The sequence below is a fragment of the Hyalella azteca genome, unplaced genomic scaffold, assembly GCF_000764305.2.
Source record: "Hyalella azteca isolate HAZT.00-mixed unplaced genomic scaffold, Hazt_2.0.2 contig8349, whole genome shotgun sequence".
NCBI classification, from domain to species: Eukaryota; Metazoa; Arthropoda; class Malacostraca; order Amphipoda; family Hyalellidae; genus Hyalella; species Hyalella azteca.
In genome coordinates, this window is record NW_025938446.1 from 44,652 (window position 1) to 61,210 (window position 16,559).

The window sequence follows — 16,559 nt, forward strand, 5'->3', positions numbered from 1 at the left end:
TGCAGCACTCCTGCTCATGCAGCACTCCTGCTCATGCAGCACTCCTGCTCGTGCAGCACTCCTGCTCGTGCAGCACTCCTGCTCATGCAGCACTCCTGCTCATGCAGCACTCCTGCTCATGTAGCACTGCTCAGCAGTTGTAGTCAATAGTTCGTGAAGGTTTCAGCGGCAGAGAGGATCTCGCTGCAAGGCAACTTAGGCAAGGCAGTTAAGTATGCAGGCTACAGCAGGAATATAGGATTACTGTATATGCTTAGTTTAAAGTTGATAGGAGTCATATCATTCCGCGGAACTTGGCATGCATTTAGAAAGTCGCTGAAATCAAAGTGAAAATAAAATAATCAAGAGAAATTAACGATCATTCACGAGAATCCGATGATATTAAGCGACATCTAGCGGGAATAGATTTAAGACTGGGTAAAACGTCAAGTTGTTGAAGGAAATGAGGTCAAGGACAAACAATTAAGTAAAAATTGTCAATTTTTTATAGAGGGACTCACTCGACAACAGCCAAGGAGAGTTTTGGCTCCAATGAGCCTCCAGAAAAGGTATTAATAGTTATAAAAAATTTGGCAGTAGATCGATTAAAACTTGAACAAAAGGGATACTTGTAGCAGGGTCACGAATGAACCTTCGAAGAGCATCAAGCAGTCAGAACTGGTTAACACCATTGTCATAATTTAAACGTCAACTGGACATTAATCAAGCGGTCGATATATAATGATCATAAGGAAAAAATATCACATGTGTCATAATCAGAACTTCGATGCATATCCCACAGTCCACCGACTTTACTGCTCACTAATTCTCATAAGCCAGCATGATATCGAATGTGTCGTAATTTAATGAGCTTTTCAAGAATGGCACCGTTTTCGAGGCAACCAAAAAGCTTTTCTGCATGAGGGAAGCCGTACAAGTCTTTAATGAGCCTCATTAGCCTGTGAGTACAAAACTCAGCCTGTACTCAATAGGCTAATATAAGCTGCTGAAGGAACGTAAGAGAAAGAAAAGGGAACCTTACTTCCTAGACAGTAAATTTTGGAAGCGACTAAACTTGCGTAGGCAACCAACATCTAAAACCAGCGAGCTTCTGCAAAGACGGATTATTGCTATTCGAAGAGTTCGTCAAGACAGCTTCTGTCAAAACAGACCTCGGGAAGTTAGCCCCTGTCGGTCTGGCCTCAAGTCAGGCTAGCAGAGTAAAGTTTGATAAGCACAAGAGACTCCGAGCAACGACTTCCCTAACAGCCTTCAGAGTAGAGGGACTTGATTTCAAGTACAGCTCACGGGCTTCACAGTCGAATTTTCTATACAAGGAGAATTTCCAACAGCAAACTTCCAAGTCAGTGAGCCTTAAAACCAGTGAGCCCTCAAGCCACCGAGCCCACAAGCCAGGAAGCCTTTGATCCGGTTAGCCCTCAAGCCATTCTGCCACGAGCCAGTGAGCCATCAAGCCAGCGAGCCCCAGGGTTCGAAAGCCAATAATCCAGCGATACTTCAAGTCAGCCAGTCTCTATAGGCAAGCAAATTTCTGAACCAGCAACACCGTGCAGCGCCGCTGCAGGCTTTGAAGATCCTGGGCACATGAAAGCAAATCGCGAAGCCTGGCAAGTGGCGGCCAAAACAGGCCGGGTTTTCCCGTGCGGGGCCGGCAAAACACGCCATAATAATAAGGCCAGGCAGGTGCTGGCGGGCAGCGTCTCTGCAGCACAATACAATGCAGCCGTCCAACTTCATTTCAGGTCGCTGCAGACGCGGCACAAGAAGCTCATATTGTGCACCAGAACGAAATCAACTCCCAGCGAAAGGAAAAATAAATACTGCTTACATTAGATTTACACGGGGCCAGGTACCAGATTCAATATCAGAAGCAAGAGCATGTCGAATGAATGGCGCTGCCGTATTATTTATCGAGGTCGAGTAACTTATAAGACGCAGAGAGCTAGGGTAGAATTTGATGTGGTGTCCATGATGACCGTAAGATGAATTAGAGTGTCATGTAGCGTGTGAGAAGTGGCAACGAATGCCTACGGCTTTGTCCTGCACACTATCGTTCTCGTTGTAGTACTTGTACACTAGTATCGTAAACAACGCTCGTATCGTAAACAACGCTCGTATAGTCAATGACGCTCGTATCGTCAACGACGCTCGTATCGTAAACGACGCTCGTATCATCAATAACACTCGTATCATCAATAACGCTCGTATCATCAATAACGCTCGTATCATCAATAACGCTCGTATCATCAACAACGCTTGTATCATCAACAACGTATCATCAATAACGTTCGTATCGTCAACGACGCTCGTATCGTCAACGACGCTCGTATCGTCAACGACGCTCGTATCGTCAACGACGCTCGTATCGTCAACAACGCTCGTATCGTCAACAACGCTCGTATCATCAACAACGCTCGTATCATCAACAACGAATCAATAACGCTCGTATCATCAATAACGCTCGTATCGTCAACGACACTCGTATCATCAATAACGTTCGTATCGTCAACGACGCTCGTATCATCAATAACGTTCGTATCGTCAACGACGCTCGTATCATCAATAACGTTCGTATCGTCAACGACGCTCGTATCATCAATAACGTTTGTATCGTCAACGACGCTCGTATCATCAACGACGCTCGTATCGTCAACGCTCGTGTTGCACGCATCTCGTATAAAAAGAAGCGTAATCCACCGCACGCTGCCCAACACAAAGAATAACACAGCTCGCTGTGGGGCTCCGCGTATAGCGAAAAGATCATCATAAAGCATGCATAAGTTTCCATAAACCTGCCGAGTTCAGGGAAAGAAGCGTCGCGCCGGTAGCGACGATGCTTGTGAAAAACGCACCCGCCAATGCTGTGTGGGGTGAATCGTATTGCATTTGAATAGTAAAAACACAGGGATAATGTGTTGGTAACAATTAAATGCATATGTAGAATTAATGTGGTTCTATTTCGTGAAACTTCGTATTAAAACTGCAATAAAAATAGAGCTCCCTTGAATAAAAGAACGGTAAGCGTTGGTGTGAACCGAAGCACAATGCCGTAAAGTGATGAAAGAAATTGTGAGGTGAAGGTGAAGAGCCATTATAAAACAATAAAAAAAAGCTTCGTTAAAGAAAACGTGATTAAAAGAATGCCGTTTTAGAGTGCCACCGGATTTTACAAACCTCTCATTTGATGAAATTTCAAGATATGCTTACTATACAATTGTACCTATAATATGAGACAAGTGATGAAACAAAGCTCTTAAGAAGTTATGAATAAAAATGTCATTCTTTTTAATCAAACTTGTCTAAATAAAAAGCTCTTCCCTAGATATACTTATTTCAAAATAACCTATAAAAACACAAAATGCTGGACCATATCATTCAAAACCAGCGTTTGCCCATGGCTTGGAACCTGCGAAGTGTTTATCCACGAAGAAGCCCCTGCGCATGGCAGCACGGCATGCGTCTTGTTGCATATAAAAGCGAGAAGAATTTTCTGACAATTCATCATTTTTCGATCAGAAGAAATTTATTTTATTTTTAATAATTTCAACTCTAATAAAGCGTGATTACATTTAGCAAATCAACAAAACTGTTCACGTTACAGCACGTATGAGCATCGTCCAAATGATTGGCCCAAAATTGGCTCAAAGTGCAAAATCCAGCAAGATGGTCGATTTGTGATATGTTTATCCTACACCTGTGAGGGCAATAGAAGAGAAAGCCTCATCCACCACCGTCGGGTCTTGCTGTCAATTGATTATATTACAACTTGCAGTTTTCTAGAGGCTCACTCAGCAAAAGAAACCAGATTAAATATGACGCGCAACAAGAAGCTAGTAATTTGTACGCCTGAGATATGCTCGCCCGAGGAAGACTCGGTCGTATGAAGGTCGTATTTAAACAGCAATGAACACACCAAGACAATACTAAAACAAAGCGAACCAGCTAATGGGCATGGGGAATTTACAGGCAGCTGAGAAGATTTCAGCTCATGTCGGACTACGCTCCATTAGCTCCGATCCATTCAGATCTGGTGCAGATCTCGCTGATTCTATTATGCAAAGTTCCCTTACAATTTTATTAGTATAGAATTCGTTTCTTTGTTTTCGTATTTGATGAAAAAAAAACGAAATCTGCACGAAACCTGCGCCCAGTAAGTCCATGTTGTTCTCATGCACCAAGCTCAGTCTCGTGAAATAAATGAGTTAGCTGCATCCATGTCCCCAGAATCCCCGAGAAAGATGGCTCTCTGATCCGCCGCACGTCGCGTTCTCTAATCCGCAGATTTGTTTGCGGAAGCGACAGGCTGCTCCGCAGGAGCGCGTCTGGCCGCAGTCTCGTAATTTTTTCTGAAATGAGCCCAGGATGAACAAGGAAAGCTTTCGCAAAATAACCCTAATATATCGTTTATTTTATGTCAACACTACTATGGTTTCTTCTTAAAACCTGAATTTTCTTATTATTGTGATATCATTATTATTTCTAATATTGGATTATTGACTCGATTTTATTCTATTGCGTCCGAATTTAATTTATGCTGTATTATACGGCTCATAAAGCTCATCAGTTGAGACAAGCTCGAGAGCCGGTGAGCGCTCGCAGGTTTCGTACTAAAGTGGCATAAGCCGCGTAAATGCCTACAGAGAAAGTGGCATAAGCCGCGTAAATGCCTACAGAGAAAGTGGCATAAGCCGCGTAAATGCCTGCAGAGAAGTGGCATAAGCAGCGTAAATGCCTATACAGAGAAAGTGGCATGAGCCGCGTAAATGCCTATACAGAAAAAGTGGCATGAGCCGCGTAAATGCCTACAGAGAAAGTGGCATGAGCCGCGTAAATGCCTATACAGAGAAAGTGGCATGAGCCGCGTAAATGCCTATACAGAGAAAGTCGCATGAGCAGCGTAAATGCCTATACAGAGAAAACTCCGAAATAGACACGCGCGCCATATTGCAAGGCAATTCCACATGCATTTCTTTAGACAACGAACGAATTTACAGTCCTCGAGTATATTTGAGTGTTTTAGTTTTGAAATTTTGCAGGGTCTTTACGTTAAATAATGCGCGTTGCACTCTCTATACTAATAGCGAAGAGATAATACGAATCTGATATATCTCAGCCCTGTTAACGCAAACATGTAGACCAGGTACACACGAAATTCCTAATGCTAATAATGACTTGCGAAATAGCGAATGTATCGATTCGGAAGTGCACTGAATATGGAAGGTCTGCTATAATTTATTTGACATTGTGGCCCCCAACTATCAATTGATCTAGGGTGTAGCACCTCTCATATCAGCTAAATGCACAGTTCATTCATTTCTTTTCTAATATCGACAGATGTTCATACGTAGCCAAGACGCATTGCATGCCAAAAAATAGACATTTTTCATCTCCGTTGAACATTGTCATTGAAGTTACTATTAAGAAAAAACTCGTTGACATCGTTGCTTCGAACAACAGGGATCGGAGTAGCGAGGTCACCATTCAAGTCTTTCATTTCACTGTTAGTTTTAATTATATCATAGAATAGAATAGGCTGTCCAGCCTTTCATTTCACTGTTAGTCTTAATTACAACATAGAATAGAATAGGCCGGGGTTAGAAGATATTCGCGTGACCGGTCGTCCTGACATCGACCTCACATCGACCGCGACCAGCCATAATGGCTGGCCGGCAGTCGACGGCTAAATCAAGCTTAGTTAAGCACAGCAACACGATGACCAGCAGGGCTGTAGCCGAGGGAACTTTGTGGGGCAATTTGTCCGCGCGTGCATTGACTGGCATGAACTTTATTCGTATCGAAAGGTAACAAAAAAAAAAAAAAACTCAAAGGTAACAGAAGGCAACATAAATTACCTTCCGTTGACAATCTATTTACTCTTTATCTACGGATATATTCAAGCGTCCTCAGTGATATCAGTTGTCGTCTTCACGACAAAAAGTTCCGGCATGGCTACAAGACGGTCACTGATGTTGTATAAGCTCCGACGCTGTCATTCAGCGCATCAGATTCATAGACGCAATTAACTTCGCATTAAAGTTTCGTCATTAAATGGCCGATATTGAAGCCCGCCACCCAATGGACGGTTAGCAACTAGCAAGTTTATAATAAGATGCGATCCTAATATAGTGGCGCTCAGCCTCAAGGCAGTTTGTCCTCAGAAGTTAAATGCGGCCAAGTTTGCTATGAAGATTTTAATGAGAGGATAGAGAGCTACACGCTACACACCCGACACGCTACACGCCCAACACGCTACACGCCCGACACGCTACACGCCCGACACGCTACACGCCCGACACGCTACACGCCCGACACGCTACACGCCCGACACGCTACACGCCCGACCCGCTGCACGCCCAACACGCTAACACGCTGCACGCCCAACACGCTACACGCCCGACACGCTACACGCCGGACACGCTACACGCCCGACACGCTACACGCCCGACACGCTGCACACACAAATGTCAACGTATATGACATTAATGCCGATAAAAAGTGGCGCCCATGCAAATACAAGAGAATGACGAGCTAAAGCAATCGAGAGCAATATTGTCATTGTGATTGATATTATGATTGCAATCGAGTGCAATACAAAGTGCAAGCAATACTGAAATGTTGAGGAGGTAAGTTTTAGAGATGTAAATCAACTATGCATCAAAATGTGCATCAAATGACGCACACTTTGTTCAAATGCGCACATCAAATGTTGATTTGATGCATGAACTATATATCAAATCAACTATGCATCAATATTGGCTGTTCATGTTACCACGAACGGGCAGCCAGCGGGAACAATATAATGGCGGCGAAAGTAAAACATAAGAGTAAGAACAGTGAAGCGTCGGAAGCAGGTAATATCTTGGTGGGGAACAGATTATAGACGGGGTAGAATAAACTAAACATAATAATTTTTATTATTTCATTTCATCTATAACTGTAGTCAAGTAAAAATGTGAGTAAATTATAGCGATGCAGCTAGTAAGGGTGAAATATGATGACGCATACTTGAGCTGTATATGATGTCTATGATGACATTCTAAAAGAGGGCAGCAAGATAACCATTCTCACCATCATTTCAAGGCGCGCTCGAAGTGCTAAATCAATTGTTGATCAATAGGTTTTAGGACCCTTGGTCCGTTTTTCGGGACCCAGGTTCTGATCTCTTCCGTGTCAATTTGTGTGAGCGTGTCAGCGCACTGCAACGAATTGCGTTCTGATTTACAGTTTTCAGTGAGAAAAAAGATCACGACGCAAGGTACGTACACAAGGCACGGTACGTACACGAGGCACAAGGCACGGTAAGTACACAAGGCACGGTACGTACACGAGGCACAAGGCACGGTACGTACACAAGGCACGGTACGTACACAAGGCACGGTACGTACACAAGGCACGGTACGTACACAAGGCACGGTACGTACACAAGGCACGGTACGTACACAAGGCACGGTACGTACACAAGGCACGGTACGTACACAAGGCACGGTACGTACACAAGGCACGGTACGTACACAAGGCACGGTACGTACACAAGGCACGGTACGTACACAAGGCACGGTACGTACACAAGGCACGGTACGTACACAAGGCACGGTACGTACACAAGGCACGGTACGTACACAAGGCACGGTACGTACACAAGGCACGGTACGTACACAAGGCACGGTACGTACACAAGGCACGGTACGTACACAAGGCACGGTACGTACACAAGGCACGGTACGTACACAAGGCACGGTACGTACACAAGGCACGGTACGTACACAAGGCACGGTACGTACACAAGGCACGGTACGTACACAAGGCACGGTACGTACACAAGGCACGGTACGTACACAAGGCACGGTACGTACACAAGGCACGGTACGTACACAAGGCACGGTACGTACACAAGGCACGGTACGTACACAAGGCACGGTACGTACACAAGGCACGGTACGTACACAAGGCACGGTACGTACACAAGGCACGGTACGTACACAAGGCACGGTACGTACACAAGGCACGGTAACATACACAAGGCACGGTAACGTACCTGCTCACAGTACAGCAGCACTGCCGTGTCGCCGGCATCACGGCTACCGTGCTTGTGGATGGCGTGATACACGCGCATGGCGGCCTCCTTCATGGGGCGCGTGGGGAGGCTTATTTGATCATTATTATAACATTCAACAGTCTTATTATCTAAATTTTATTAAGTTATTATCATCACTAAGTTAATATCATCACATTTTTTTTCAGTAGGACATATAGTACGGTGAAGCGGTTCTTATTTTATACTTCACTTTGGTGATTCATATCATCAACAGTCCTCTTATTCACATCTGAAAGATAAAGCGCTTTTTTTTTTTTTGTTACGATCGAATTTGCAGGACAAACATTTCTTCTGCCCGGTCACTGCGAAAAACCTGCACCGGATAGTCATGTATCGAAAATTTATAATATTCAATATTTTAAATAGGGACATGCGTGGAAAGTTGTGACGGACAAGAAATAATGGGAGGTGGTTAGGTTAGTTATAAAGTCATTAATGGTCCATGTTTGTCAGTATTTGAGGCCATACAACTGAGGCCGCCATTAATCAATTATTATACTATCTGGTGCGCAGTTCGTGTTCCACTTCGCCACTCTGGTGTGATGCATGCACACACTTCACGGTTAATAATTAAACATTTCTGACGCACAGTTTGCACATCAACGGAATGTCATATGCATCTTATAGTTTACCAATCAGTTGAAAAATTGCTAAAAAATGGTAACTCTTCTCAGAAAATATTATAATCACCAAGTACGAATATTCATAGAAACGTCATCCATGTTTTTAAACAATGAATGATACGTTGAATCATAAAGGTTGATTCACTCGGCATAGCAATAAATGCAAAAAAAATATCACTTTCTTAAATGTTATTTTTGTAAGCATGGAGCATTCATGCTACGGAAGAACATAACACAGATTCGCACATACACGATTCTTACACTACTTACTGAACAGCAGCGCCTGCACTACTGAACAGCAGCGCCTGCACTACTGAACAGCAGCGCCTGCACTACTGAACAGCAGCGCCTGCACTGCTGAACAGCAGCGCCTGCACTACTGAACAGCAGCGCCTGCACTACTGAACAGCAGCACCTGCACTACTGAACAGCAGCGCCTGCACTACTGAACAGCAGCGTCTGCACTGCTGAACAGCAGCGTCTGCACTACTGAACAGCAGCGCCTGCACTGCTGAACAGCAGCGGTTATCCGGCACAGCTGCTGCCACCTGCCACCGCGCCGCTGTAGCGACAACTGAGCGCTGCACCGGCAATGTACCTGCACCAACTGCTGCAGCAGCCAGGCACCTGCACCAGCTGCAGCAGCCAGGCACCTGCATCAGCTGCAGCAGCTGGTAACCTGCTTAGCGCTTTAGAGGAAACAAAGACAAAAATTTCTGTTCATTTTTCAGTCCTTTGCGGCGAAATAAAATTTTTTTGCAAAATGATAGTGAATGGTTTGCTGGAGATTGAATTTAGTTTGCAATCTAAATTAGTACATCCAAAAGCGCAAGTTTTAGATGAGACTGAGTGAACAATGAACAAGCACATATGAACAAATCCCAATATTGAACGCTCACTTGAACGCTACGAACGCTCACATGCTGTCGTCAGTAAAAATATCACGTCGCTAAGCCATCCAAAATACCTGCTCATTCAGTTAGCGTGTAACTGCACCGAATTACCAGAGTTTGTCGTGTACAAAATAAACTGTTTAACATTAAAATTGTCTCGTCAATAATGAGCCGCCGCTGCTCTTCAGCCCGGGCGACAATGTTAAAGATTTTTTTTCTGTCACGCTGCTAACACGCGTGCCTGCGGACAACAGATCTGGCACGATTACAAGTGTTTGAACATCAACCTTTCCTTGACAAAGATTACAAGTGTTACATCAACAATTGGTTCTCGACACAGAGCAATAAAATTGAGCGCTTACAATTGGTATTGATAAGCCATTTGCATGAGTAACAATGTCCACGCGCAGACAGTGCAACGGCTTGAACAAGCCTGCCTTCCTTAACAGCAAAGGCAGCGGGATCGCTATTTTCTGCTCTTTATAAGAAGAATGACAATCCTGCAGTATACTCTTCTGATTAATAATATATTTAGCAATTAGAGTTCTTTGCAGGACCACAGAGTCAGAGTGATGACCGCAATATCCTTCAGCGGGATTAATGGCACAGACTCGGTCCTTTGATTAGGACGGGCGGGGTAATTTAGTCGTGGTGAGTCATATGATATCTCTAGGTCAATTACCAGCGGTTTATAGGAGGCCAGCGAATGGCTGGCGGTTGGCCAGGTCTGCTGAGGTATCTGCGTAACAAAAAGCTCGAATCTGCGTAAGATATCTGCTGCTGCACACTAAACATCTTAGTCCAGCCCTACGCCAGCCCTGCGCGCGTGTCATAGTCCAGCCCTACGCCAGCCCTGCGCGTGTCATAGTCCAGCCCTACGCCAGCCCTGCGCGTGTTATAGTCCAGCCCTACGCCAGACCCTGCGCGTGTCATAGTCCAGCCCTACGCCAGCCCTGCGATTGTCATAGTCCAGCCCTACGCCATCCCTGCGCGCGTCATAGTTCTTACTCGAGATCATATCTCACGGAGATGCGGGTGGTAGTGCCAAATTAATAAGCGCTGGAGGCTCTCCACCACAAGTCCACAGATCGCAATTAAATGCTAAACCCTCAGTCGATCACGAATTATTCGAGAAAAACCTGCGGAAATCGATTGGTTTTTAAATAAGTTTCTATTTCCATAATCAAGGTAAGCTCAAGTACAGTCTCTAGTATAACGATTGAACATCTGCGTTCTTTAAAACATTATATTTGACCCTTTACAAATTTAGTAGGATCAAATACTAGCAAGGTACCGAATGTCAATTATTCATCTCTTTCTTTGTGGCATCAAAGAGCACGCATCATAGTTTTTATTTTGAAGAGCAAGTTTTGCTTTACGAAGAGATCGCGTCGACGCGCAGCATTGTTCATAAACTCTTAGTGCCAGTAGTACGATTGATCTGCAGGTTTCTCGTGAGAGAAGCAAAATGCACTTGATATTTTCCCAGAGTCATTTTTCCTTAAAAATTGATCAAATTCTACGAAAATATCTTTACCAACTAAGAGCTCGATGTGCGCTGCTCGGCAGCGCAAAGCTAAGCCGTGTTTGACACGTTATGGCCTTCATATATCGCTGAAATTACTATTGAAAGTGCTCAATTATAAATTATGTTAGAATTGTACCAAATTTCTCAAAAATTCTCCGATAGAGAGCTTGCTATATATATATATATTGATATATTGTTCAGTAGCCACCCTAGAGCAGACAGCCTGACGCCCTAATCCACGAGCATTATTAGCATCAAACGCGTATCCACGGACCATCTACTTGTAATCGCATCAAACATGAATTTAAAAAATTAGGCCGAGATCGTCGCCTCAGTTTTTATACACTGGATGCATCCACGTGGAAAAGATTATGTAAGTAATCTTTTCAACGTAGATGCATCCATTGTATAAAAACAAACTACGATCCCGGCGTTATCTGGTTGCATAACGTGCAACAACATCGTGAGTGTGAAACGGAGAGTAACAAGAATCTTTTGCATTCACTAACGTCTAAATATTCACAAGAAAAATATGGTGCCTGGTCTCATTCAAACGCTCACCTCTCAATTCGAAAGCCTTAAGACAGTAAGCCGGGAAAACAAAGCCATCACTTCCAATTCTTGAAAGTGGCCACATGGCTATTTTGATGGCCGGTACTTTACAACTCTAAATTTGAGGGCGCTAAACTTGGCATATAAAATACTATCCGCCAAATGAGAATGGATTTGATAAAATGCACCAAGCGATAAAAATTAAATCGCGACCCAGATTGTTTCATTCGTGGAAGCCTTAGCAATACACCCTAGTCTAATGTTTCAAGTTCGTACAAAAAATTCCAGGTTTTTGTCACTACACATGTAAATTGCTTATAAAATAAATTCTTCTTAGTTCAACACATGATGAACCATCATGAACTCATTTTGTAATACGAGGCGATGAATTGCGAACTTAGTTAACGCCACGCATTACCTATTAGTAATTGTTACACCCTGATCTCGCTAAAATAGGATTGAGTACCTATGTGTTGCATAAATTCTGTCGCAGTCGTTATATAGCGGCAAATGTGATCCCGCTCAGGCAGCGTCATCGTCTATAGTAATTGAATCGTTGCCGCCAAAGCCTAGATTTTCGACTGGGTTAGTGATCGAGTAGGAACGACGCTTCGGTTGCAGTAAGGTATGTTCGCTTCAGCTTTTAGATTTGCACGTAGTAGGTATGTTGCAAAAAAATTTCGATTTAAAAAAGAAAGCTCCCGGGACGAGTATTTTCGTGAGTGCAGAAATGGAGGCTAGCATGGCAGAGCTTCGAGGCCAGTTGAGCCACGGAGAAGCCATCGAAGTGGCAAATAATAAAGAAATTGTGGTCGGCAGAGAGGCTTTGCCGGAGGACCTCTGCTCGGCATCAGGGAAGCTCACCGAAAGGACCTTGCGCTGTACGGAAAAATAATAAATAAATGATACCAATGCTTTTTTACTGGACACAAGGGAGCCAACAAGGAACTATACTAGACACATGGGCCACTACGAAGACTTTAGCTAGATATATACGAGCTACCGCAGGGAATCTTGTTCAGCATTTAGGAGCTACAGCAAGGAATACTGTTCAGCATTTATGAGCTACTGCAGTGAATCCTGTTCGGCATTTAGGAACTACAGCAAGGAATCCTGTTCAGCATTAAGGAGCTACAACAAGGAATACTGCGCGGCATTTAGGAGCTACAGCAAGGAATAGTGTTCAGCATTTAGGAGCTACAGCAAGGAATGCTGTTCAGAATTTAGGAGCCACTGCAAGGAATACTGTTTGGCATTTAGGAGGTGCCGCTTGGAATCCTGTTCATGATTCAAGAGCTAAAACAAGGAATCCTGTTCGGAAATCAGGAGCCATCACGACGTATTCTGCAGGGCATAGGGCGGCGATGGCCAGACAGGATTGCGGCGCATCTGTCAGACGCGGACACTATAAGGCCAGCAGGAGTGCAGCGCGAGTCGTTCATCACGGCCACAGAGCGGACGCCTATCACCTGCCGGTGTATCTTAGCGGAGTTAGGGACGGACAACCAACGGCCGTCAATGCGCAAATGACGATTGCACGAAGGGAATTTGGGGCCCACAACACAGCGACGTTCCTTGCCGTCATCGACGGCCAATAATAATGACAGGTTGGACAGAAGGCACAGCGCAGATTGAGGATGGGTGATGATGTCTAAGCATTGGTGCACGCGACGTATTGCTGCTGAATAACTGCACAGTCTCGTCATACATTGCGTATTTTGGAGTAAAATAATTTATATTTTGCTTGTTCCACATATGTTGGACTAATAAGATTAAAAGTTAGGTAATTGATTTTGTAATTCATAAGTCTGTTTACTCCACCGTCACGTTCGGATTCTGGTCAGCCTATAAAAACTGGCATGCGTTGTTAATAGACAATACCATGTAGACGAGGTAATCAACACTGGAAACTCACGGCCCATTCTTTGAAAGGAAGTGAATAATTTTCTGACGGCTGAATGATCTCGACGCCGCCATCACGATCATAATAGTACAGTATAATAAAAGATATGTATTTATAATTGATTGATTGAAAACTATTTAGTTTTCATTTATGTTAGTCACAATTTTCATCGACTCCCAAACAATTTAGCGTCCAATTTATTGCTAATGTGCTTCTTCGATTACGTTCTTAACACTTTATATACTGCTACAGAAAGCTATTACAGAATATACAGTAACTCATTAAAAGACGAGTATCTATATTTTATAAACTCACATTGCCATCAACTTGTACCGCTCGTTTTAAGTACACATGCAACAAATACTAGAGCCAATAACGGTCTCGTGTAAAAGCTTACTGGCCGGTGAAAATAGTAGGCCAGTTGTAGCCGTTAACACTGCATGGCTACCGACAGCTGTCCTACGCACACGGACCACAAAATTTCATGCGAAATAGTAAATAAGATCCGAGATGACCAAGTATATTTCAATGGTCAAACTATTGAGAAAAGATCAATAAGACCAACAACGCCACACCTGCTGAGTAGGACTTGATTGCACAAATAATAACAAAAAAAAAATCTTATAGCTTATCTGTTGCTGCCAGTAAAAAATATCCTAATGGGTCAAAACCAACCATGCACGTAGGTACTCCATTGGAGGTTAAGGCTACCATTATCAGTAAAGCAAGGTAGAAGGCACATGTTTGCTGCTTTATAATTCACGGAGTCAGTACTCAGTTCAAAGAAGTCTGACTCCTTCGTGGGAAGCGTTGGGCGCGCGGAGTGGTGTGAAAAACATGTCTTGGCCAGAAAAACAAGGAGATGACGAAAAAGCTTTGGCACCAAAATAGGAACGAAGTCTTTGATGGGACACTTGAAAAGCTTGCAGGAATTGCGGTAAACATGGAAATAAAGACTCGCATCCTTATATATAGGCCGTCACTTGACCCCACACAGGTCGTCTGAGCGTCTCCTTTACTGGATTATCTTAGCTAGCCTGAGACATCATGCCAACGCTTAACCATGGAAATGGGCCCTATTGCGCAAGCAAACCTCGCAGCCGCTCTCAAACAGCCGTAACAATTAACGAACCCACAAAACGTCACCCGATGTCGACTGAAAATGAGCGATATCGCATCGAACTCGTGACATTCAGCGTAATTTATGCAATTAGGCGACAAAAGCGACGAGAGCCGAGCTAATTTTCGTTCAAGTACAAGAGAATGAGACGTTCATTCTTTTATTTCATCTAATCAGCAAATTATATCAATTAGAAACGAGTTGAGCCAATTAAAGCGAGGATTGGACTGCAATGACCGGCCTCTTTTCCGAGGTGAAATTGTGCTGGCAGCAATGGCGTCAGACATCAATGACATCACGCCACGTGTTCAATAACCGTCAATGCTGATGTTAATAAATTCTAAGAACGAAATTAAAATTTAAAAACATGAATCAACAAAAAAAGTGAATTTTTTTATTATATTCGTTGGAGATACCATCAAATCGCCAAAATAAAAACTACACAAAATATGCTGACAGAAAGTCCAACAGATATGCTCTGCACTTATGTCAATACGTCATCAGTGACACGTCAGCCGCTAACAAAACTAGCGCTAACACGCGGATAGAGCGCTCTTCCATCCCATGAGTAAGTAACATATGTCATCCAGATACCTATTATTATTATTATTATTATTATTGTTATTATTATTAGGACCATCCGGATTTGCCTGCATGGGGCAGCGCAAGCTGGACCGCGCCCGCTTCGCGTCGCGCCCAGGACTTGGGGGTAGTTAATATGGAGCGAGGGTCGCATTACTTGTGTACAAACTGTACAGGCTGTACTGAACAGTGAACACGGCTGTATTATTGCAAGTGTAGAGCAGCAGTGTTGGACACAGCTGTATTATTGCAAGTGTAGAGCAGCGGTGCTGGTCACAGCTGTACTATTGCAAGTGTAGAGCAGCGGTGCTGGACACAGCTGTACTATTGCAAGTGTAGAGCAGCAGTGCTGGTCACGGCTGTACCTCAATATTATAATAGATACAACCGAAACCTAAGAGGTAATTAAGGTTTTGAATGCTAAACGCTGGCAATAAGCATTATCCACATATTTTAAGAAAATCATGTTCTCCATCAGTGCGTCGTGGCTGCGATGTTCATTAGCCATCATTTAGGTTCCCTCAAATATGGCGCCGGCAAACAAACTGCCCACAAACCTTAACGATGTTTGCGATACTCGTTTGCCCTCAAAGCTCCCAACCTCGAATTTCAAAACCCAGCCACTCAGAGACTCGAAGATGGGGGGGGGGGGGAGAGTCTCGTCAAATTGAGTTTTCTCGTGTCTCGTCCTATGTTGACCAAGGGTTTTTCAGTTGCAGTTCTCATTTTTCCCATTTTTGCCGAGCTCTTTCCTCTTATATCATGCCGAGATTTTTTTGCGAGGCTAGTAGGCTTACCAGCGAATTAGCGGCCAAATGTTCCATTTTTACGCGGCATCCGGGGCAGTCTAGTGGAAGATTTCATTCCTCCTACAAATTTGCTAACACTGCGATCACATTAAGATTAAAACGTGGAGTATCTCTTATTCATTTGTTCAGCTAAATGGAACCTTCAACAATCGTGAACGATAACTGCAACGAGTTCATTGTCTACGAAACAATTATTAGTTGATGAATTTTGAAAATTTTCAAGTTATAAACATGAATAAACATAAACTCGCTTGGGTCGCAGACGTGACGTGAAGGCAGCACGAACAGAACGGAAGAGCCTCAGCAAAAGGTTTAACTCTGTTACACTGAAGTTTGAAATAAGTTTTAGTGATCAGGATGGAAACTAAAAAAAATGAAGATATTTGCTGCCATGATAGCCTCCTCATAGGCGTCGTGTATAGATCACCAAACAGTTCTTCTGATAACGATAAAA

The 16,559-nt window shown here is 43.6% G+C and overlaps 1 protein-coding gene across 2 annotated transcripts in view; it reads right to left on the minus strand.

Moving 5' to 3' along the window:
- The window catches only part of LOC108665492, a 50,342-nt gene that overhangs the window by 17,133 nt on the left and 16,650 nt on the right, over nucleotides 1-16,559 (minus strand). The gene's annotated exons all lie outside the window — the stretch shown is intronic.